The sequence below is a fragment of the Panthera tigris genome, chromosome C1 (genome assembly GCF_018350195.1).
Source record: "Panthera tigris isolate Pti1 chromosome C1, P.tigris_Pti1_mat1.1, whole genome shotgun sequence".
NCBI classification, from domain to species: domain Eukaryota; kingdom Metazoa; phylum Chordata; class Mammalia; order Carnivora; family Felidae; genus Panthera; species Panthera tigris.
Genome location: NC_056667.1, coordinates 128,671,687 through 128,697,539, shown reverse-complemented (window position 1 = coordinate 128,697,539; position 25,853 = coordinate 128,671,687). Strand labels below are relative to the sequence as shown.

The window sequence follows — 25,853 nt, the reverse complement described above, 5'->3', positions numbered from 1 at the left end:
AGAGAAAACAGAATCTTTCTTGTTAGTTTAAGTAGAAAATTCCCAAGAAGGACTCTGATTGGCCTGAGCTGGGTCACATGCCTATTCCTAAGTCACTGTGGCCTAGGGGATGGGGTCCTCTGATTGCAGGAGCCTGGATCATGTGCTCACCTTTGCAAGTATGCACGGGGAGTATGGGGAATGTTTGGGATTGAAAACCCAAAGAAGGGAAGTATGAAAGACAAGATAGAGTTATCATAGTCCACTGTAAACAAAAGCATTATTATTTTTTGGTGTTTGAGATTATTCACCACCCTCCAGCCAACATTAATGTGAAGAGTGTGTTGTGCAGTAGCAGTAGTTCTATACATATGCGACATATATTAAGCCAAGATTTTTCTGTTGGGAAAATAGAGTGGCTGAATTAAGATACTTCAACACAGCTGTACTATTTTTCTTCACCATTAGCCCTTTGGAACACTCTAATACTGTCATGAATGAGGAATTACTTTTCCATATACTATCTTCATGTGGACATGCTTTTTAACAATCCTGAAAAGAACTGGTAACTATCTCTGTTACTAAATGGGAAGTAGGTGAAAATAGGAATTCAACGGGCATTCATTTGCTTAGTAAGTCTCCTGAGTGTGCTCACAATACCAAGAGTCAGCATGGCTTCGGAAGAAAGCGTGTGTTTATCAGATGTTCTTGCTGAGGCGCATAAGCAAATAGTACTGGGACTGTGGAAATGATATGTGGATATGTTTCTGGAAATTTAAACAGGAGTATTATTCAGTGAGCAGAAGACTTGGGCTGGGAATTGATAACCCTTTGAGAGCCACTAGAAAGATCAGATATGTACAGATGAATAATAGCATGCATAAAAACTGAAGGTGAACTGGTAGTCAATCCAAGTTTAATATAATAATAAAGAGTGCTTCCTCTTTCCCCCCACATTTCTTTGCTCATCATTTCTAAGTTTCTATTTTAAAGACCATGATTTCTAGTCTATATACAACCTTATTGATAGAATTTTACCCTTTCATTTCATCCAGAATTTTTATTACTATTATGATCCTTACCTTATGGATAAGGAAACTGAGGCACAGAGAGTTTAAGAAACTTGACAAAGCTGCAAAGCTAGTTGGTGGCAAAGCCAGGATATGGACCAAGACAGGCTGGATCCAGAGCATATGCTATTCTACCGTGTTGCATTTTCACTAAATTCAAGGTAAATGTTTGAAATCTGGGGCATGGTCAAACTCTCCTTTTCCAGGAGAGTTTTTGTATGATCAGATAAGGTCATTGTATTCATCCATTTGTTAAATGTAGCAACAAGATTATAATTTTTTTTTGAACATGGATATGTTCCGAATATAGGTATAATTTGAGTGCTAGAACTGTCTCATCCTCTTACTAGCTGTGTGAATATGGGTATACTCAGATTCATCACTTGAAACAAAGGAACATTACCACTTGCTTGACATGCCTTGCAAATTATTGGGAGAAAAAGAGCTGGGAAGTGTGAATTCAGGACGCATTAAGAACATTTGCACCATGAAAATGAAGCAAATTGAAACCAACACCAGCTTCTCACAACCTTTTGCCATCTCATTTTCCTGGTTTTGTCCTGTCTAATTTAGATCGTAAACCCTCCAGTCAGAAACCATCACCTCTTTATACAGAGTACAATGACTGGTGTCACTATTTAATAAAAACACAAGAAGCAGCTGCAAAGGTTTGAAATTAAATCTACAAACGTAAGGTGAAAGTTATATTGAGTTCCAACTGTAGGTCATTATGGCAAAATTAAGATAAGGACATGGATTTGTTTTCTTAATTTTCCTAAAACTGGTGTAATGTAGCAATTAAGAGAATGTGGTCCAGAGTCAGGTTTCCTATGTTACAATTCTAACTTGGCCGCTTACTAATTATATAATGTTTTGAACACACTATATTTTATAGATTCCATGAAATACAATATTTTACATTTTCACATCTCAGAAATTGAGATTATTTATACAAGGAACAGTATTTTATGATTACCATTGCCCACATAGCAGCTAAGATACAGCTGGCATTGCCTGAGCATGTGCACACACACACACACACACACACACACACATGCACACACACACGCACACACACACACACACACACACACACACACATATTTGGCCATTGCTGTTCACGTTGTCGTGAGTTTACCTGAGTTATAGGCATTGGTGTTAATGCACATGCTGAGGTAATTTGCTATTTAAACTGTCTTGAGAAAAATTACACAGTGCATTTGGCTTTAAGATAAAAAGTTATTGTATATGCAGAAACAAAGCAGTGGGGCTTAAATTTGTTATTTGTGAAGCAACAATTCATCACTGGAAGAATGACTGTTATGCCAGGTTTTCTTGCAAAGAAAAAAGAAGGGGGCTTTATGATATCCAAGAAAGGAAAATACCCTCAGGTAGCTGAAACTGTGTTCCTTTTGTTACTGAGGTGCAGCAAAAGGATTGCTTATCACACACCAAGTCATGCAACCAAAAAGCAGGAGAAATCCCAAATCCCTTGGTATATGGAGAAAAAAATTGCAAGGCAGCGAGAGGCTGGTGTGACAGAAGAGCACTTTCAACAAGTATAAAATAAAAATCTGAAGTGGCAAGAAAATATTATATCACAGTTTGGCAGCATTTCCCCCCTTTTTATTTGTATATTTAAAAAATCATATAATGTGCTCATGGCTTCCTTGAAATGTGAAATACAGAATACCTCATTAGCTGTGTGAGAATTAAATGAAATAACATAGGTGAAGTGTTATTGGTGTGCTTGACACATAGTAAGTGTATAATACATGTTGGCCATTATTATCATCATCAAATTACAAAGGCCTTTCATTTTCGTATCTGCTCTCTAATAGATTAATGGGGATTAGAAACAATTCAAGTGGGATATGTTTCATTTGAAAATAAAATGTGGTTTTGTGATCTCAGGGAGAGCTGGGGAAAGTTTAATAGGCAATATCAGGTGTTTCACAAGTGGGAGGGATGAGTGAAGTGAGAACTTTTCACAGTGTGGCCAACATGGGATGACTTTTCCTGTCATGGACTGGAAGTTATATGGTACTACCCTAAGAAATTGCTTCCTGGCAACATGATAGATACAGCTTCAGCCGTATTTCCTTAACCAACAAAATTGCAGACATTTCTATGTACCACTTTGGTGTTTTATTCGAAAGTGTAGTGTTAATTTCAGTGTACCACTTCACACACACACACACACAAAAATTCATGGCTTTAGAAATTGTGATTTTAGCAGCTATTTGGAGCTGCAAGTACATTTAAGGATTTTATTGAAAAGTTCTCAAGTAAACAAATGTGGGCCTCGGCTCAGTGAATTTACACAATGTTCAAGTACACAGATGAATTCAACCTCTGAATTTTAATTTTCATCTAACTTGAGCTGTTGCATTCCTCAAAACATAAAAGGAAGAATTTATAAAGTCATGAGTGACGCTAATTGGGATGTGATTTTTTTTCAGAATCCATTTCCTGGTTAGAAAGTCAACATTTTGAGATACTTTCCCAAAATATCTTTCAGATTGTGTTCACGAGTCTCTATTAAAAGTTAATTCTTTTTTTCTTTAACAAATTAACTTTTGAAGTCTGAAATATCTACTTGAATATATTTGATTTTTATTTATCAAGATAATTAAAGTAAAGGCATGTCATACACCACTCCTCTTTCGCTCACTACATTTTTTAAGTTCATGTTTGTGAAGGACAAGCAAAGCTTGTGTGTATTTGATTTTTGTCACTTTTGTTATTTCAAGAGTACAAAGATGATAACACAAGATATTTGAGACCTTAGGATTGAAAATCTCTCTTAAGGCCAGAGGAATTATGGAAATTTCAGTGCACAAACAATTCTGGGCTTATTCATTTGGCCAAATTAGTTTGTCTTGTTTTTGCATTACAATTTTGATTGCTGCACTCCAGTGTCTTTTCTGTCCCTGAAAACTATCTAGAAATATTTGGCTATTATCATAATAATTGTGTCACGAGACAGTTGTTCTAGTAATAAAGTTAACCAGTCATGATAGAGTGCCTCTGGACAAGTGGACTTGTGTGTGTGTGTGTGTGTGTGTGTGTGTGTGTGTGTGTGATTGCAAGTTAACTTGGTGTGTTTACTTATTAGTCTTAACAAAGTTATCCTTTTAAAAAGTGGGGAGGAAAGGGGGCGCCTGGGTGGCTCAGTCAGTTAAGGGTCTGACTCTTGATTTTGGCTCAGGTCATGATCTCACGGTTCATGAGATCGAGCCCTCATCAGGCTTGATCAGCGTGGAGCCTGCTTGGGATTCTCTCTCCATCTCTCTGTCCCTCCCATCTCTCAAAATAAATAAATAAACTAAAAAAAGAAAAAGTGTGGAGGGAAGAAAAATGCTGTCCTGGGACTTTGTTGACTTAAATTTGTCCCTCAATGTCCAATTAAGGAATGTCTTTTCAGTATAAACTACTTAAAAACAATCTTCCATTTTTCACATTTGGCTTCTTTTCCCTTAAAGGTCAGGTAGATAAACAAGGAATGGATATAACTGCTAAATGTGGTTCAGTTCTTGACATTGGTACTGAGGGTCTATCAAAATGGAAAAAAACTTTTTTTTCTTCATTTTATACCTTCTATTAATTTTGTTTAAGAAAAAAAAGTTGGGACAAAACTCTAATCAGTGATGGTAGAACTTTCTCCAAAATGTTGTCTTTCATTTATTATTATCTAATATTGTAGCAGGATTCTTGCACAGAGTCGTGACACCGAGGCTTTTCTTTCCAGGAAGCAACTTTGTTCCTGCAAGCACCACTCAGTTGGGTTCGAACCTGAAGAACTGAGCCCCGAACACCATTTAGCATAGTTTTTTTTTATATATTTTTTACTCTTTGTCTCCCATATATGGTAACACACAAACATAGTCTGATTAAGTGGTCTCATGTTACAAGGTCAGGAGTGATGTTGTCAAGTAAGCAAATAGTAAGGTTGCCTTGAGGTGGTTTTTTTTTTCTTTCTTTCCTTAGGGAGGGGACCCTACCACATTGTGAAGTAGTTTGACTAGTGCTAGATAAATTACACAATGGAAGAGAATTTTAAGAAAACAAGTGTTTTATTGTCTCGTTCTATTTGATGGTCTACTCTATTTTTGGAAGTTCCTTTTAAGCTCTGGGATTGTAAAACAATTACCTTTCAAACCACTGAAGTGCAACTTGAATATGGTTAACACTTCATCTGGCTTCCAGGGTGTAAATTAGCCTTGTCTACAGGCCATCAGGAAAATTTAATATTCTTTATTGGTGAATCATCAACATTCTAAAATTTGACTAAGTATTATAAAAGATAAGCAATGTAATAAGAATTCTTGAATGCAATTAGGAAGCAAGGCATTATTTCAATAATTTTATTGCAATGTGCAATACACTTTTCCCTGATCCCTGAGTTGATTAGTTTATGCATTAATTCCTTTTCAGAAGGACCCCTAACAATGTAAGGAATCAGTACCCACCCACTTGCTGTCACTTCAAATGTACACATATTTATAGAAAGTCCAGGGACCCCAAAATATTCCTCCATCAGTCCACAGGTCTTTTGGTGGAAAGGAGAAAGCAGTAGGCATTAGGAACGGAGGTGTAGTCTCAGAGTCTGCCACAGGAAGGTCCCATCAAGATAATTTTCTAGTGGGGTGCTTTAGCAATGCACAGACTTGACATAAGAATAAAAATATGGCTAGCCTCTGTTAACTGAAATGTAAAAACTTTTTCTTTGTCCTCTTTACCTTTTTCCTCTTTCTCTCTTTCCTCTATTCTTTCTCTGTTGTCTCTTCCTACTTCTCGTCTCTTTTTCTATCTTGGTCTTTTACTATCCCTCCTTCCCCTATCTTCTTTTTATGCATTCTCCCTTTGAAAGCATATTTACTCTATGGCACATCAATATACATATCATTTCAGTTCTCTATCTCCAGTCTTGATCTCTTTAACCTACAATCTGCCATTCCCACCTGCCTGTTGGACACTTGCAGATGTCATTCTTTAAATACTTGAGATTCCTCTTGTTGTCTGTTGAACTTATCTTCCCCTCATTCCTCAAAACAGCTCTTGATCTTCTCTTACCTATTTCAATAACGTTCTCACCAATCTTTCAGTTACCTCAGCCTCTCACCTTGATGTAAACCTTGCATTTTCTTCCTATATCCAATCAGGCATGAGTCCTCCTGATTCTTCTTTTGTTATATCCTTAAATCTTCTTTTTATTTTTATTTCTAATATCAAGTAGTAGACCCTTTTCATCATTCACCTAAATTGGTCTTCTCTTACTTCTTTTCTCTGGTCCTTACTTACCTATCCTCCAAGTCAAGAGAGAGCTATGAAATCACAAGATTCCTAACATAGCACAAGGTTCATTTCACCTGCTCATCAAAAGTCTTAGATGAGAGACAGGAATAGGCCAGACACTCTGAGAGATGAAAACAAAATTGAGTATGTATAATACTAGATATCAATATGTGTTGTAAATGATTTATACTACAAGATATCAAATGCAATGCAGACAATGTGGTACTTATTCAGCAAAGATAGACAAATAGACTTGGTGGGGCACCTGGGTGTCTCAGTCAGTTGGGCGTCTGACTTCAGCTCAGGTCATGATCTCGTGGCCCATAGGTTCAAGCCGCGCATCAGCTGTGTGCTGATAGTTCGGAGCCTGGAGCCTTCTTCAGATTCTGTCTCCCCCCCTCTCTCTGCCCTTCCCCTGCTCACACTCTGTGTCTCTCTCTTTCAAAAAGAAATAAACATTATTTTTTTTTTAAAAAGATAGACAAATAGACTTGGAATAGATGAAAAAATTGCAAAGCAGTAGGTCTGGTATGACAAAAGAACTCTAAGTACAGACATAATAGACAGTCCAGAAATTGACTCACACTATGTAGTCCCTTGATTAATGAGAAACACAATGCTGCAGTGTAGTTGGGAAGGATAGCCTTTTCAATAAGTGGTGCTGGATCAATCGAATATCCATGTGGGAAAAAAAGGAAATGTTGACCCCTTTCCCACATTGTAAAAAATCAGTTTTAAATGGGGCATAGAGCTGAATGTGGAAGATAAAAGAACCAAAGGGACACATATGGAAAATTAAATAAAAAGAAAATTACTAATAAACCAGATTGTGTTAAAATTAAGAAACATAAAGAAGTAAAAATGCACACCACAGAGTGGAAGATGTTTGCAATACATCTATCTGACAATGGAGTAGTATAGCATATTTGACAAAATCCTACAAAATAATAATAATAAAAAAAGTAACCTAGTAGAAAAATGGGCAAAAAACTTTAACAGGTAATAAAAGAGCATTTGTAAATGGCCAATATACACGTGAAGAAATGCTACATTTTATTAGAGGCTAAGGAACTGCAAACTAAAACCTCCATGAAATATCACTACACACCAACCAGGATGGCAAAACTCAAACAGTACCAGTACTGAGAGATATATGGAACAGGTATAACTTTTATAATTCTTGACAGAAATGCAGACTTTATATAATTGCTTTGAAAGACTGTTTGGTAGTTATCAACTAAAGCTGAGTATGGGCTTTGGTTGACCCAGCAATTCCACTTGTAGGTAAATAAATACCCAAGAGAAATGAGTAAATAAGTGCATTAAAGCATATTCATAGCAGCACTATTCATAACAGTCTCAAATTGGAAAGCTACCTCAATGTCCATCAATAGTAGAATAATAAATACATTTTATTATGCTTGTTAATAAATACACATTCTACCAACATTTTGGAAACCAGTGGCTTCCATAATACTCTTTCTTTGTACTTACTTTGCATCTCCCTAAACTTCTCTGGATGGTGGGTCCAGCAGAATTCCATGCTCTTGGGGCATCCCCAACATTATATGTAAATAGGGCAGTAAGAAACAGTAAAGGCAGGGGCACCTGGGTTGCTCAGTCAGTTAAGCGTCTGACTTCGGCTCAGGTCATGATCTCATGGTTCATGTTTTCAAGCCCCGTGTCAGGCTCTGTGCTGACAGCTCAGAGCCTGCTTCAGACTCTGTTTCTCCCTCTCTCTCTGTCCCTCCCTGGCTTGCACTCTGTCTGTATTAAAAATGAATAAACATTAAAAAAATTAAGAAAAAAAAGAAACAGTAAAGACATTTTGTCAAGTTCCTTTGTTTACACACATGATCCATTGTACCAGCAGACTTACCTTACAAAACACAAATTCAAAGATCAAATCATTAAGATTTTCAATAGCAGGGCAATAAACTAAGCATGGGCCCTTCTGAGTGAGGGGCATTCCCATGAACCCAGCCATTCATGTTAATCATCCTTCAATAAAGGGTTTATTAAAAGTAAAGTGAACAAATAAATATTTTGTCTGGCTTCTTCACTGTTGAACAAATAAAGGCAAAATCCCTTAGGCTAAAACAGGGTTTTTAAAACTTTGGTTTAAACTCTAGCTTGCTCACCTTTCATTTCCCTCTCTGCACACCAACTAATTGTCCCTCAATACTAACCCATCTCCAAGCCTGAGATTCATCTTTCACCTCTTTCTCAACTCCTCACAGCAGGTTTGGTTGCCTCAGTCTCACAAATGCATCCACTTTCCAATAGAGACTGATCACTCTAAAATAAGCCCCATGGTACCCAGGTGCCTAATCTAATAAACCAGCCAAATGCTGCAGAGCAAGATGAAAGCCAAGGCCAAACACCCTAGGGCTCAGGGTGTGGGGAGCTTGCATTCACCATCCCTCCATGATTCCCTATAGTCATTCTCCAAATAGTAGTCACTATACCTTTTATAAAATGTCAATGACTCCTGCTCAATTTTGACAGCGACTTCCCACTCCATGGAGACTGAAATCCAGATTTTTTACTCTGAACCAGGAGGTTCTGCCCACATACCTGTCCATCCTCATCTCTTTCTTCTATTCACTTACTTCACCCCAGCCTCCCTGACCCTCTTAGGACTGATTCATGGCTTATAAATTTGCCTAATTTCTCCTGATAGAATGCACATCTTTGCATGGCTATTAACCTTCCTGTTAGGATACAGATCAGCAGTCCCCTCCTTGAAGAAGACTTTGCCTACCACAAAATATAAAGTAGCTCTCTGTCACCAATTCTGGTCATTGTTAACATAGTACCAAATTTTTCCCTCCTAGAACTTCCCTCCACCTGCAGTGATTTGATTGATAATTTGTTTACGTATTTAATGTTTATGTCCTCTTTCTAGAGTATAAGCTCTAGGCTGTCCTGCTCATGGACAAGAACAAAATTTGGCACATGCACGTGCTTAAAAATACTACATCTCATAACTTGCTTTTGGAAGGGCGATTGAAAGCTCTCCTCATTCTCTTGGTTAGTCTTGGCTTTATTATTATTGTTATTATTATTATTTTCCCATTGATACTTCTCAGCCAAGTTTTTGTTTTGGTGATGGGGGATGGATAGTAAGAGGCATATGAGACAGGGAACTAGAGCTTATGGTTGGGGTTGGAGAGTGGGAAAATGGAGAGGAGATATGTATGTTCTGGAGAGAATTTTTTTTTTTTCTTTTTTTGGGGGAAAGACAAAAACTTATTGTTTAAAGTGGATTTTGGAAACTTCTGTTGTCTAAGGTGCCATCTAACCCTTTGTCCCTTCTCCTCAGAAAACCATGATTAAAGTTAACATGACTTATGAAGCATTGTCAGGTTTTGGGGGGAAGGGAAGATTGTTCCATCATGTGCTAAGATGGGGTTCATATACAAGGCAAGTGTAGGGAGCCTCAACAGCCTTCCCTCCCTCAGGTTATGCTTCTCCTTCAACCAACATGCTAAGTTTGTTGACTGCTAAGTTTGGTTAAAAAATGCTTTCTTTGGCTATTCTGTTTGTAATATTGTTGCCAAACATCCTTTCCTAGGCAACCTACTGTGGAAAGGAATTTGTGGGTAAGAGCAAAGGTCCTGGAGTCTGATTTCTTTTAAAGCCCAGCTGTGTCCTCACTTCCTCTTGTTCTGTCTTGCCTGCATTCTAAAAATAGGATTTGACTCATGGCGTGGAATGCGGATACTGAAGACCTGGAAGATACACTGAAGACCCCAGATTCAGATCTTCTCATTTTATTTTATTTTATTTTATTTTTAAATTTTTTTTTTCAACGTTTTTTATTTATTTTTGGGACAGAGAGAGACAGAGCATGAACGGGGGAGGGGCAGAGAGAGAGGGAGACACAGAATCAGAATCAGAATCAGAAACAGGCTCCAGGCTCTGAGCCATCAGCCCAGAGCCTGACGCGGGGCTCGAACTCACGGACCGCGAGATCGTGACCTGGCTGAAGTCGGACGCTTAACCGACTGCGCCACCCAGGCGCCCCAGATCTTCTCATTTTAGAAATGTTACTTGATAGGGAACTTTTCTCCCCCAGTACCAGTGCAGCAAATCCAGTAAAGGGTTCTGCTTAGTTTCCCTTGAGTTATGTGCCTATCTTTGAGTTAATCAGTGTGTTGATGGAAATGGGTCCTATATTTGATCAGAACTGGTTCATATCCTGAATCTAATGTCTATGACATGGAATCCATTAATAGAAGAAAGTGCTCACAAAAAATGCTGGGCAATGAAAACAATAGATTTCATAATTTTCCTGAGTCATCTTTGGTGGGTCAGAAGATCTAGAAACCAGGGTACTAATAGCTCAGACAACCAAACAATTCATTATCAACAGTCTTCTAAAATTCTTAGAATTCCCAAAATCAACTTCAGGTTAAGGCATAATTTTGAGGGTGGATTTGCACATTATATAGCTGTAAAGGACCATGAGAAAGAAGATGCTAAGCAGCAAGAAAGGCCTGGGTTTAGATCCTGGTTCTGATACATACTATGACTTTATATCTTGGGACCTGAGTTCTCTCATTTGTGAAGGATTTTTGCATGGACGAGGTACTGTAAATTAAAAATTCTGTGCATATATGATATATTTAGTTTCTTACCCTTTGTCCCCAAATCACCAGGGCTTAACCTTTCTGAATCGTAGCCTTTTGATGTCTCTTAGAATCGTGGAACTACAACTCCCAAGGATAAGTTTAGAAACTAAGTATAGATCTAGACAGAGAACCCTGTCCAGTTGGGACACTTGGGACCTAGAGTATAAAATAAAAGTGAGTTCTCCCACTCCAGCCAAGAAGGAGAATTAGCAGAACATTGAGACTAGCAAAAGTCAAGGTGAGGGCAGCTTCTCTGAACCCCAAGTTGCTTGGGATCTTCTGTGAGCTGTCAGGTATTTCTTTGGCGCTAAGGAAACTCTGATAGTGCCTTTTACAACCCTCTGTCTCCATTTCTTGCTTGTACGGTTCAGTAGCTACTGATTATATACTGTCATGTTTTATGGTTACAATGCTTCTGCCTATCACTCCCCTATTAGATTATCAAATCTTCAAGAATAAAAAATCATTCATTCAGTAAAACCAAATGAGAAATAGTATGTGGAGACTGGAACCACAATGTTGAGGTTTAAGTGGCAGTTTGCCACTAAGTGGCTGTATGACCCTAAGCAAGTTACTTATCCTTTCCATGCCTCAGTGTTTTCTTCTGTCAAATGGGGATAATCATAATATCTAGCTCATATGGTTATTTTGAGAGAAAAAGGTTTTTCAATGACATGTTGCAAGCCCTTAGTGCATGCATGCCGGCTATTATTAAGGCAGCACTTACTATGTGGTAGGTGCTGTACTATATTTACATCATCTAAGTTATTCCTCACAACACCTCATGATATTGTTAGCACTCCCCTCATTTTACAGATGACAAATTTGAAAGGTGGAGCTCTTTGCCCAAGGTGATGCAGCTAGAAAACGACAATGGTATGGCTTCAGAGCTTATATTTTCAAGAATATCTTACATTGCCTGCTTACCTGGGGAGTCCCTGACTTTGATCCTGGGCACCCAGATGCTCCCTTAGAGGACTGTGTGTTTGGAGCAGATTGGTGCTCATGGAGCTTCCAGGTTTGATTGCCATCTCACCCGCAGCCCAGGGCTTTTTTCCTGGAGCTAATTCACATCATAGTTTCACAATACAGAGCTGAATGTGGAGGCTGTGTTGAACCATTTTTTTTCCCTCCTTGTCATTTAAGGTCAGGATTGGGTACAGCATGTTGAAATATATATTGTTCACAGCCTTTTTCTGTTCACTGAACTTTCCAATTAGTGTCCACTTAAATGGATGCCGGGGAGAATTTCTTACAAGTCATGGTGTCATGTTGAATTGTGGTGATTATGAAGGCTACAGTGACAGGAAAGACCAAAGATATTTTTTCTCTCCTCATGTTGCTTGGCAAAAACTGGCTGTGAAAAATAAGCCTTGAGTTAAGAATTCCCTGATATAAAAGGACATTAAGACTTTTTTCCCCCTTCTTGCCATTTTTTTTTTGTTGTTGTTAAAAGTCCTTCTAATTTAAATGTTCTATTTCCTTGAATTTTGTTTTTAAGATTATAGTTGTATATGGTGCCCTCGGGGTAATGTTATATTGATTATCAAATGTCTCCAGTGCATTCCTGCTCTTGGTCTATTTAAGTATAGAACAAAATATCTTTCATTCTAAATGTCATTTGCTGTGAGCTATTTTCTTGTACCCAGTTGCTTTCTTTCCCTTTTGTTTATCTTATTTTGCATACACTTTCACTTTTTATAAAATTGGTTATAATATGGGATGGTTATGCTGTGTTCTGAGGGTGAATTTGAACATTAAGTCAGATATTTTATTTTGTGACAGAAAGATTAGGGTATTTCCTCCCCCCCCACCCTTGTATTCTCCTTCAAAAAAAGAAATGCCCCAGTCAATGAATAATTTAAGTCCTTGAATTCTGAAGAACATTTTTGAGTATTTCATGGTACAGGCATCTTTATTTTATGTTTCCTTCCCTGAGGCAGGAGAGGTACCAAGTATTATAATATGAACTCAATCAGTCATGTCCTTTCCCCCAGCTGCATGGTGATGAGAGTCTCACCTCTAAGAGAATTTAATTCAGGGACAGGAAGAGAATTCAAGGAAGGCCTCTGTCACCCTTATTCAATCTCCATTGCATTTTATGTTAAGTCTAGGACCACAGGCTTCAGCTTTTCTCATGCTAAAACCAAGAGGGACTGGTTTTCCTGTGAAAATACGGTTGTCTCTGGAGTTTTTCTGGGGATCACCAGGTTGTGATCAGGGGTTTAGAACAGGCTGTCCGCCTAATTCCCTCCTGGTTCTCTTAACAGATCAGTGGAAGGAATTGGGTACAGGAGTGTTTCTAATTCTACTTTGGTTCTGGTCTCTAGATCAATTTTATCGAGATTTATTGTGACATACTGGCTATCTCAATGAAAAGAAGCATGTGCACATTAAAGAAATGTGATGAGTTGACTTATCAGCAATTCAGAGTATAATGGTTGCAGAGGATTATTTATGCTGAACTGTGTTCCTTGCCAAGTTTCAAGGCTATTTCAGGGTGTGGCAAGTCACTGCTATAGCTAGTCTGCCTTTTATTTATTTATTTGTTTGTTTGTTTATTTATTTATTTATTTATTTTCAATATATAATTTATTGTCAAATTGGTTTCCATACAGCACTCAGTGCTCATCCCAACAGGTACCCTCCTTATGCCCATCACCCACTTTCCCCTCTCCCTTACCCCCCATCAGCCCTCAGTTTGTTCTCAGTATTTAAGAGTCTCTTATGGTTTGCCTCCTTCTCTCTCTGTAACTGTTTTTTTTCCTCTTCCCTTCCTCCCTGGTCTTCTGTTAAGTTTCTCAGGATCTACATATGAGTGAAAACACATGCTGTCTATCTTTCTCTGCCTGACTTATTTCACTTAGCATAATACTCTCCAGTTCCATCCACATTGCTACAAAGGGCCATATTTCATTCTTTCTCCTTGCCAAGTAGTATTCCATTGTATATATAAACCACATCTTCTTTATCCATTCATCAGTTGATGGACATTTAGGCTCTTTCCATAATTTGGCTATCGTTGAAAGTGCTGTTATAAACATTGGGGTACAAGTGCCCCTATGCATCAGCACTCCTGTATCCCTTGGGTAAATTCCTAGCAGTGCTATTGCTGAGTCATAGGATAAACCTATTTTTAATTTTTTGAGGAATCTCCACACTGTTTTCCAGAGCAGCTGCACCAGTTTGCATTCCCACCAACAGTGCAAGAGGTTTCCCGTTTCTCCACATCCTCTCGAGCATCTATAGTCTCCTGATTTGTTCCTTTTAGGCACTCTGACTGGCGTGAGGTGATATCTCAATGTGGTTTTGATTTGTATTTCCCTGATGAGGAGTGTCTAGTCTGCCTTTTAGAAATGTATTGGACCTCCTTGTAAATTGGCTGTTTGGAATTTAGGAATATAACAGTCCATAGAAACGTTTTTTTTCCAAGTTTTTATTTAAATTCCAGTCCGTTAACATACAGTGTAACATTAGGTTCAGGTGTAGAGTCCAGTTATTCATAACTTACATAAAACACTCAGTGCTCATCACAAGTGCCCTCCTTAATCCCAGTCCATAGGAACATTATTAAAAATAGTGACATAATTCCTAGGCTAGCCTACTAAAATCTATTCAACTCCCAATGCAATTGTAGTGTGGTATAACAGTACAGCAAAACCAACAACCACTTATGCTTGGAAATGTATTTGGAGTTCCAGTTACCTCCATTGTGGTCCTGATTTTATGATCTGATGTTTTCCCTCCACTCCCACCAACTCCACCACTTCCCTGGCTTGCTACAAAGAGACATTACTTCTCCATCTCATGCCTTCAAACTCTACATTTAGTCTTTGTCAATTCTTTTCAGATGTTCAGTGTGCCATCTTTCTATCAATTCAAGGCCCTCATTGTGTGTGTGTGTGGGTATTAAACTGAAATCAGTTCATCTGAATTAAGGTTTCTAAATCTTTATTCATAATTAATATCAGCCTATAGAATAAACCTATACATATAAATACAAACTTATTAAACAAAAATTGTAAAATTACCACCAACCTAAAACCAAATGACCAAAACAACAACAACAACAACAACAACAACAACAACAACAACAAAACAAGGCCCTCAATTTTGCTGGCCACTCTACCTGAAACGCTCCGTCATTCATGCTTCTATTGGCTAACTCCTATTTGTCCTTCAGTAGGGGTGTCACCTTTCTGTATAAGTTCCATGGTTCCTCCTTCTCATGTTTCAAGTTTATGTTAGGTCTCCCCACCTTGAAACTGTCCAGAACCTCTGAGAGTGTAGTTAGTGCAAGGAAGAGAGGACGGCCAGTCCAGCAGCTCTACTCACACGGAGAAACAGCTGCTGTTTCTATTGGCTGTTGGTGGTACTTATTGTTCCTCGTGAACACTGGTCCTACAGAGATGTCTGAACCTGCTCTTCCACTCCCCTGACAATGACAAATGAGACCCCTCCAGGGACTTCCATGTGTTTTTGAAGAAGGGTGACACACCAGCACCAGTGCTAAGCTCAGTCACAGCTGCCCCACTCTTGGCTCCCAGGGTTGGATCCTAATGCTCAGTTTTTCCATTCACATGGATAGCTCCCTCTCTGAGGAATGAGTTCCCACTGACACTGGGTCAGGACTGATCTGTCCTACACCTCACAGATCCAGACTACTCTCTTCCTTTTCTCCCCAGGGATTTACATCTAGTGAATGAGCAGTGTATTAGTTTCCCAGAGCCATTGTAACAAATGAGCACGCACTGGATGGCTTAAAATAAGAGAAATTTATCCTTTCACCATTGTGGAGGCTAGAAGTCTGAATTCAATGTGGCAGCAGGGCCACTCTCCCTTCTAAGACTCTAGGGAAGAATCCTTTCTTGCTTCCAGTAGTTTTCTGAAAGTTGACAGCAATCCTTGGCATTCCTTGGCTTCTAGATATACCACTCTGATCTCTGCTTCTATCTTTAAATATCTTTCTCCCCTCTGTTTCTGTGTCTCTGTGTCCTAATTTCCTAAATCCCATCATATTGGGTTTAGGGCCTGTCTTAATTCATTGTGGCCTCATCTTAACTTGATTACATCTACAAAGATCTTGTTTCCAAATAAGGCCACATTCAGAGGTTCCTGGATGAACATGAATATTGGGGAAAAACTTTTCAACCCAGTATAAGCAGTTTCACCCTAAATGTTCACAATCCAAATGGTCTCATTATACCTGTTTTCTGCACAAAATGGCAGTAACTTCCCACACTCCCTTAGAAGGTTACTTCTAGCAGTTATAAGATGATTCATCCTCATAAAGGAGATTCCCTAAAAAGGCTGAGAGGTAAGGAGGCAACTAGAGTACAAAATTTAAGGAGGTACTCATTGTCTGTGTCATGTAGATTATAGGGTTGTGCTTACATGAGCCTTAAATTTTGGGTATAGATCTCTTCTTGCCTCACCCAAGTCCCAACACTATTCCCCAAGGCAACACAAAGAATATACCCATGAAAATGGCAGGTGGGGTGAGCAACTTTCTTGGTATCTTTGTCAACAAAAAGAGAAAAAAGTCTATAGTTTTCATTTGTGGCATGTCACCCTGAGACATAATGATAACAAATGATGGGGTGATTCCTCTGTGTAAGCACTGAGCTAAGGTCTTTTTATATAATTTATTCCTCAGAACCCTAAGAATGTAATAATATTTTTCCCATTTTATAGATGTAGAAGCATGACTTCAATTCTCTTTCATTTCATAACACTTTGCCATAGTACCTGACACAGCAGGTGTTCAAAAAATGTTTGAAAAAGAAATCCTGGAATATTTTGAAGAGATTTGTTTATTTGACAACTAATCATAGTGGTTCTTTTTGTATTCATCTGCTTAGGCTGCCATAACAAAATACCTTAGACTAAGTGGCTTAAAGAAACTTATCTTGTCATAGTTGTGGAGGCTGGGAATTCCAAGATTAAGGTGTTGGCTGATTCAGTTTATGGTGAGAGCTCTCTTCTTGGTTTGCAAATGGTCACCTTCTTACTATGTACTCGTATGGTCTTTCTTTGGTAAGTGGAGAGAGAGAGAGAGAGCACATGCGAGGTCTCTGGTGTTTCTTCTTATAAAGGCACTAATCCTATTGGGTCAAGGCCCTACCTTTGTGATTTCATCTAACTTTAATTATTTCCTTTCTCTGAATACAACTGTACTGGGGTTAGGGCTTCAACATATGAATTTTGTGGGAACACAAACACTGAGTCTGTAATACTTTATGTCAGATATTGTTATGGACACTAGCATGTAGAGATGAGTGAGGCATCATCCTATTCTTAAGGAACTTAGAGTCTATTGGAGCAGTTCCCAACTTGAGGATGTGGAACAGGGAAGGAACATTGGAATTACCTGTGAAGCTTCTCCCAAACTAACTGGAGGTCATTCTAGGAATCACAAGATTTCTCATCTTAAAGCTTGCTTACCCTGAGAAGTACATCACTTCCTAATCCCCAAGTGACCTTCTGCCTAAGCCATGAAAATGCTATTATGCAAATCTCCCTCCTTGTCCAATAATTGAGTTGTGCTTAAGTGCTGTGTAACAACCTCGAATTGTGCTATTTCCTTAATAAAAAAAAGGAGATGTATTTTGGAACATTTTTCCTCTGAAATCCCTCTGCATTAATTAGACTTAATTGTGTAAAGTGATTTTATGATTAATTAAAAATCTAATAAATTATTAATATTCTAATAATGAGGACTCACTGGCATAAAATATTTAGGATTCCATTTTTTCCCATAATTTATTTGATATAATTTGATTATATTTGATATATTTTATTTGATATAATTTATTGTCAACTTGGTTTCCATACAACACCCAGTGCTCATCCCAACAGGTGCCCTCCTCATGCCCATCACCCACTTTCCTCTCTCCCCCATCCCCATCAACCCTCAGTTTGTTCTCCGTATTTAAGAGTCTCTTTGGTTTGCCTCCTTCTCTCTCTGTAACTTTTTTTTCCCCTTCCCCTCCACCCTGGTCTTCTGTTAAGTTTCTCAGGATCTACATATGAGTGAAAACACATGCTATCTGTCTTTCTCTGCCTGACTTATTTCACTTAGCATAACACTCTCCAGTTCCATCCACATTGCTACAAAGGGCCATATTTCATTCTTTCTCCTTGCCAAGTAGTATTCCATTGTATATATAAACCACATCTTCTTTATCCATTCATCAGTTGATGGACATTTAGGCTCTTTCCATAATTTGGCTATCGTTGAAAGTGCTGTTATAAACATTGGGGTACAAGTGCCCCTATGCATCAGCACTCCTGTATTCCCCGGGTAAATTCCTAGCAGTGCTATTGCTGGGTCATAGCATAGACCTATTTTTAATTTTCTGAGGAACCTCCGCACTGTTTTCCAGAACGGCTGCACCAGTTTGCATTCCCACCAACAGTGCAAGAGGTTTCCCGTTTCTCCACATCCTCTCGAGCATCTATAGTCTCCTGATTTGTTCCTTTTAGGCACTCTGACTGGCGTGAGGTGATATCTCAATGTGGTTTTGATTTGTATTTCCCTGATGAGGAGTGACGTTGAGCATCTTTTCATGTGCCTGTTGGCCATCTGGATGTCTTCTTTAGAGAAGTGTCTATTCATGTTTTCTGCCCATTTCTTCACTGGGTTATTTGTTTTTTGGGTGTGGAATTTGGTGAGTTCTTTATAGATTTTGGATACTAACCCTTTGTCCTGTATGTCATTTACAAATATCTTTTCCCATTCTGTCGGTTGCCTTTTAGTTTTGTTGATTGTTTCCTTCGCAGTGCAGAAGCTTTTTATCTTCATGAGGTCCCAATAGTTCATTTTTGCTTTTAATTCCCTTGCCTTTGGAGATGTGTCAAGTAAGAAATTGCTACGGCTGAGGTCAGAGAGGTTTTTTTCCTGCTTTCTCTTGTAGGGTTTTGATGGTTTCCTGTCTCACATTCAGGTCCTTCATCCATTTTGAGTTTATTTTTGTGAATGGTGTAAGTAAGTGGTCTAGTTTCATTCTTCTGCATGTTGCTGTCCAGTTCTCCCAGCACCATTTGTTAAAGACACTGTCTTGTTTCCATTGGATATTCTTTCCTGCTTTGTCAAAGATTAGTTGGCCATACATTTGTGGGTCCAATTCTGGAGTCTCTATTCTATTCCATTGGTCTATGTGTCTGTTTTTGTGCCAATACTATGCTGTCTTGATGATGACAGCTTTGTAGTAGAGGCCAAAGTCTGGGATTGTGATGCCTCCCACTTTGGTTTTCTTCTTCAATATTACTTTAGCTATTCCAGGTTTTTTGTGGTTCCATACAAACACCACTTCTATTATTTATTACAAAATCTAATGAAAATATACCTGCAAGGAACTCCACACTTAAAAAAAAAATTTTAACATTTATTTATTTTTGAGAGAGAGACAGAGACAAAGTGCAAGTGGGGGAGGGGCAGAGAGAGAGGGGCACACAGAGTCCAAAGCAGACTCCAGGCTCTGAGCTGTCAGCACAGAGCCCTATGTGGGGCTCGAACTCATGAACTGTGAGATCATGACCTGAGGTGAAGTCAGACGCTTAACTGACTGAATCACTCAGGCACCTCCAATGAACTCCACACTTTGATCATGGTTTCATTTTATTCTATATCCCTGGCTCACTATTTTGGAAAGGAACTAGTAAGTTTGTTATATTGAATACGTCACAGAGAGAGAGGAAGTGGGACTTATTTCACGTGTTTAAGAATCTTTCTCTTCATATCTAGCAGGAATTGGAGGGAATGAGTGACCTTCCTGTGTTCTCATTTAGCTTCCTAGAATATCAAATGATTCCTTAGATTATAAGTTTCATACACTACCATATGTCAGCATCTAACGCAATGCCTTAACACAGAGAAGATGCTAAAAAATATTTGTTGAATGAGTGAATAAATAGCAAATCTGCTATTTAGCCCTCTTCTTTCTCTATGAAATTGGCTGTTCTATCAGTAAGAGAAATAGAAATTGTTCAATGACTTCAGAAAAGGGCCTAAAAATATGATTCCTTTCATTATATGGGGAGATTTGAAATGTGTGTTAATAAACATGTATACACATATTATAAATATATGTATATGTTGATGCATATAAATATATACAAAATGTATTATATTGAAATTTAAATTTCTTTATTTAGAATTAATCTTTTATGATGCTACAGATACGTATCTGTTAACAACAAAGTTCTAGAATGCTGTCCCAGAATGTTTTCCCACAAAAATAACTCCCTAGCTACTGGACAGAACTGAAATGTTTTAGTAGAAAATAGTATGCAAATACAGAAGAACACTGACTTTTCTTTTTTTGGGGGGGTTGGGAGGGTAGAGAATAGAATTAGTTTGTATGTTAATACACTGCCAACTTTCAAGGAATAAACAACTTTGTTTGCTTCCAAAATGTGCTTTTATTACTTAGCAGATTCAACCTGTATTTAATCAGACTGCTAAATATTTCTTCTTGTAATGGTGTTAGAAAGATAATAATGTCCTTAAGGAGTTTTCCTCAGGCAGTAAGTATTTGCAAGAAAACATATATACTTCTAACATGCTTTTTAATAATTGGACAGGATTTTCCCAGCATTCACCCCCTAGGTCCTAGAAATATTTTAAATAGAACCACAAGATTGACTTTACCTTAGACTTAACATCTATTGATAAGAAGTCATGCTAGAAACTAGAAAGGCAAAAATTGTTTTGTTGCCAATCAGTGATGTTTCAATTTAAACTTAAGTTGTTTGGTACATAAAGTGCCTCAGTTACTACTAGTGATTGATGGGGGTTGTTCTTCAAGTGCTAAACTGTAAAACTATTTTATATAGCTGAAAGATATGGTAATTTTTTTCTCACTGATTCAGAAAAAAAAAGTAGTTTAAAAAATAAACTCTGAACTTGAAGAGTTATTTCTGTGGAAATGAAGAAAACAACTTAGGATATTAAGTATTAAAAAATTCACACTCTGAATCTCGAAGCAATTGTAAAAATGTATTCATATTCCTAGGTGGTACATTTTCTTTCTTTCTCTCTCTCCCTTTTATTTATTTATATTTTATAATGAGATGCACCAAGTTTATTTGGGTTAAGTAAAATTCCCCACTTTCAAATGTATGCTGGAAGGGAGCTTGTCTTCTGTGTTAATGTTAAAAAGGCTAGCAAAGCAATTTTGTGTTTTGAGAGACTTTTCAGCTTCACTGTGACTGTATAAAGAATGAGAGGAAGATGATGTGTGATTTGACTAGGATTGCTGTTGCTTGCTGGGAGAGCAGTAGCGATCATTCTTCTTGATAAAACTGGACAGAATTAAATCCTGCTTCCTGTCCTCCCACCCCCTGTTCTGGTATTCCTAAGGTCCAATGCAGAACTCAGGGAAAGCACTGGAACTACTTCAGTCTCCAGTATTGTGTGCCTTAGAAGAGCTGTGTCCTTGAAGACTTGTTTTGGAGGAAGCATTGAGGGGTTTCCAGTGCTTAAATCTCTTGTGAATATGCCAACACTTTAGATAGTTTAGATAGTTAGATAGTATCTAACTATCTAACTCTTTTGAGCACAGGCCCTAGTTAGAGCCAAAACAGCAAGGAAGTGTTGCTTTCCTTTCCCATTAACACTTATTGAGTGCCCATCATGCACCAGTTGTGGTGGGATGTGATGGGAAGTGCAATTGCTAAGGCTTAGTCTCTTCTTCCAAGGAAGGGTGGGGCAGGAATTTACCTGTGAATATGTGAAAAGCAGGAATAAGACAAAAGGGAGAGTTGGGGCTTGAGGCAGTTGAGGATACCTGCCAAATCCTTCAAATTCAGTTGTTTACCAATATTGTGGTGGCCAAACAGATTAATCCGTGGCATGATTTTTGACCCCTGGGCTGGCTATTTGGTTGTCTATCTACTTTACTATAAAACTTAATAGTATCTCCAGGTGTTTCTCTCCTTAAATATCTCTGAAGCTCTCCAGGAGAGTATATAGTGTTCATGAACCATTTCCTACCATTCTCCCATGCTGCTTCCTGCTGGGGGAGCAGAAACTGATGCCCTCCTTGAGGACAGCCACCATATTGACCACTCTTTCTGAGACCTCCATGCCACCATTAGTGGATCTAGAAATCTACCACCGATGGCTCTGCATTCCTTCCTGCCATGAACACTAGCTGATTTGTCCCGGCAACAGTAGCTTCATGAGTGGCAAAATCTCTTTCAGTTCAGAGCCACTCACCCTGTCATGGCCCATAAAGTACACTCGTATTACCAAAATTCATTGTGCTAATAGTAATTGAATTTTCAATGTTATATGTGGGGAGAACCAGAAGTCTCAACTCACCCATAGCTTTGATAAAGAGACGTACTCATGCTTCCAAACTACTTCTATCTTGTATGCTGTGTTCCCTCTCAGAGGTCTTATTGCTCTTCGTTAGAATCTGCCTTGGGCCAGACCCTTGCCAATTCATTGACTTATTTTAATACCTTTGCATGTCAGCAGAGAAAGGTCTTGGACTCAGATTCATTACCCTTGTTTCTAATAAGTCTTATTTGTTATGTTTTCATTTGTTTTCACAAATAATTACAAAGAAGGCAGGCTGCTAATCTGGCAGCATGGAAAGATGAAATGAATGCGCCTGGGTTTATTGGGAAAGGTATGCTAGAATTCAATGGGTAAGTAGAGTTTAAGCCCTGACCCCATTCATAATGCCATATGACACTAGTCACTGAAAAAAGATTTAACAGAAGTTAGCAAGGGGCTAGGAAAAAGCAGTCAGCAAGAAGTGGTGTGGCCAGGGAAGGAAAGATCTGTGACAGAGGTAATGAATTGTGATGGATATAGACAATGGACGGGAGAAACATCTCTTTTGCATGGTGATTATGTGTCATGAGGAAAGTGATGGCATTTGGGAATGGGAGCAGTGTCATCAGAAATTAGAGATAAAAAAAGATGAAAAAAATAAAAAGAAATTAAAAAAAAGAAAAAAATTAGAGAATATCACTGACAGAAAAATTAGGAGGGCTCCTGAGTTTGATTCCCTTCCTTGTTTTTACCCAAAGCCAGTAATATATATGAGCATTTTGAAACTATTCCCCAAAGTATTTTTAATGATTATAATTTATAATTAGTTCAACTTTAATATCAGTTCTAAAGAAATGACAGTTTTCTTGTGCTTTACAAAAACTATGTTATTATTAATTAACTACTTTTGAATATATTAGGTTTATTCTGGAGTGATGTTAGAAATTCTCCCACCCCCAGCATTTTCTTCTATAAGTATCCAATGTGTGTGTCTTGGGGCTTTAGAATTTTAACCTTTTAATAGGGGTTAATAGCAGAGACGTTAATTACATTACATTATGGAGCAAAGGGATTGAACATGATTCCATTACTACTTCCACACATAGTAGAATGGTGAACAATAGAACTTACCCTTATTTTGCAGATAGAGAAGGAGGAGGCATAGAGTATTAGCAGAACAAGGTATCCAAAAACATGATTGTGGACAACTGGTGGCTGCTAGCATGATCACTACTACCAGGGGAGGGACCACAGGACCACAGACTATAACAATAGGAAATTCAGTATTCCCTGAGATGATTTATCTCAGTCCAGGCTGGCAGCCCTGGGAGAACAAGCCCCAGGAAGGGGAACTAGGGATGTGGGGATCAGAACTACAGTCCTGAGGAGTGGGGGTGAGAGCAAGGCACTAGGGAATCCTTGAAGGATACTAAAAGAGATTTAAGTATACAGAATAAAGTAGGAAGGATAGGGTCAGGGCTTGAAAGAACCATGAACTGAATTCATCTGTAACATTCTCCATACGTTCTAGACGGCATCATCATCAAGTACAGGGATTTGGAGCTCGTTCCAATTCGTGAACCTTGGGGGATTCCATTTTGCTTGACTGGAATTACTCCATATTCACTGGTACATGACAATGAGCACCCTCAGACTTAAAACTGACAGCACATTCTCCAGTGTCTCTTCTCTTCTCTCACCATGTGATTGTGCAGCTGTGCTAAAAAAGAGACTGATTAATATACTAGTAAGTATTATTTGAATATAAGACTATGCTAAATACATCATACCTATTGCCTCATTTAATTCTTAAATCTTAAAACTACATATTAGGAAATTGAAATAGAGGAATTGGGATTTGGGTCATCTTTCTTGAAAGCTCTTAACCGGGGTGCCTGGGTGGCTCATTCGGTTGAGCGTCCGACTTCAGCTTAGGTCATGATCTCGCGGTCCATGAGTTCGAGCCCTGCGTCAGGCTGTGTGCTGACAGCTTAGGGCCTGGAGCCTGTTTCGGATTCTGTGTCTCCCTCTCTCTCTGACCCTCCCCCGTTCATGTTCTGTCTCTCTCTGTCTCAAAAATAAATAAATGTTAAAAAAAAAGAAAGCTCTTAACACTTGACGTTTTTATATATAAAAATGCTGTGTGCACCACACTCCCCCCCACCCCTCAAAGTGGAGCAAACAGTTTCTTACCCTACCTCCTTTCCAATTATTCAGTTAACAAAGTGTTTGACATTGACATTTTTGAGACTTCCTTTCATGTTGATTGTAACGTATTAGTAATTTACAAGAGGAAGTTCCCTAGTATAGCTGTGCTTTTGGACATCTCCTGTGGGAGATGATACAACATCATATATAATTATATAGCCCTCAGCTTCCCATAGATCTTGGTTTAAATCAAGTTTTTCATTATATCAGATGTGTATCCTCAGGAAAGCCACTCATCTTCTCTGAGCCATTTTCCTCATCTGTAAAATAGGGATAATAAATAAAATAGAGTTATTTTGAAGATTAAATGAGATCATGTGTATAAGGAGGCATGGTTTCTGCTTCATGCAGTCTTGAGCCTGGTAGGGGTGGGTAAACAGACAAACTGATAAAACCAAAACAAAGATGAAAACTACCCATAATAAATGTATTAAAAAATTATAATGTATTGTGAAAAAAATAATTTTATTTGAGACATAAAGGGTGCAAGGTATATGATTTAAATTGTGCTTATACTTTATCTTAAATACAATGGGAAGTTCTTGAAGGCTTTTAAGAAAAAGTGACATAATGGGATTTTCACTTTAAATCAAAAAAAATTTGTAATGTTTATTTATTTTTCAGAGACACAGAGAGTCAGAGCATGAGCAGGGGAAGGGTAGAGAGAGAGGGAGACACAGAATCCGAAGCAGGCTCCAGGCTTTGAGCTGTCAGCACAGAGCCCGCTATGGGGCTTGAACTCATGGACTGCAAGATTATGACCTGAGCCAAAGTCAGAGCTCAATCAACCAATCCAGCCAGGTGCCCTGCAATTTTCACTTTCAATTGGTCATTTGGGCTGCCATGTGGAGAATGAATGGAGGAGGGAGGAGGGCAAAAAAAGGCAAATGCTGGGAGGCCAGGTAACCAATCAGAATGAAAAGAGAAATGTAAGTAATTTAAGTAATATTTTGAAAGTCAAGTTAACCAGATTTTATAGTGGACTAAATATAGGAGTCAAGGAAAAGTGGTAAGGTATCAAGGACAATTCTCAGATTTTTCTGGCTTTAGCAGTATAGAGATTGAGAAATCGAGAGAGGAAGCAGATTTGGTGTTAAAGAAGGATGATCAAGAGATCAATTTTGGAGAGGCTAAATTTTAGAAACATCTGAGATATTTGAGCAGATGTATAAGCTAGGGAAGAGGCTGTCACGTTTAAGGTCTGTACTGGGCATTATATTCAGGAAGCACCAAAATTTGTATGGTTTCATAGCCATAGGAAAGGATGAGATCACTGAAGGAGTGTGTGGAGAAGGGGGTAGAAAAATTAGCCCTAAAGATACCCAATATTGAAAGGTAGAGGGGCTCTTAAAAGAATAGAAAGATCTTAGGAGT

At 38.4% G+C, this 25,853-nt stretch overlaps 1 long non-coding RNA gene across 1 annotated transcript; it reads left to right on the top strand.

The window, feature by feature from the left end:
* The first annotated feature begins 1,038 nt into the window (after positions 1-1,038).
* LOC122240905 lies at positions 1,039-25,134 on the top strand. Its single transcript, XR_006220688.1, has 3 exons — positions 1,039-1,210; positions 23,803-24,018; positions 25,104-25,134. It is a non-coding gene; the product is annotated as an uncharacterized LOC122240905 (long non-coding RNA).
* Positions 25,135-25,853: the final 719 nt, after the last annotated feature.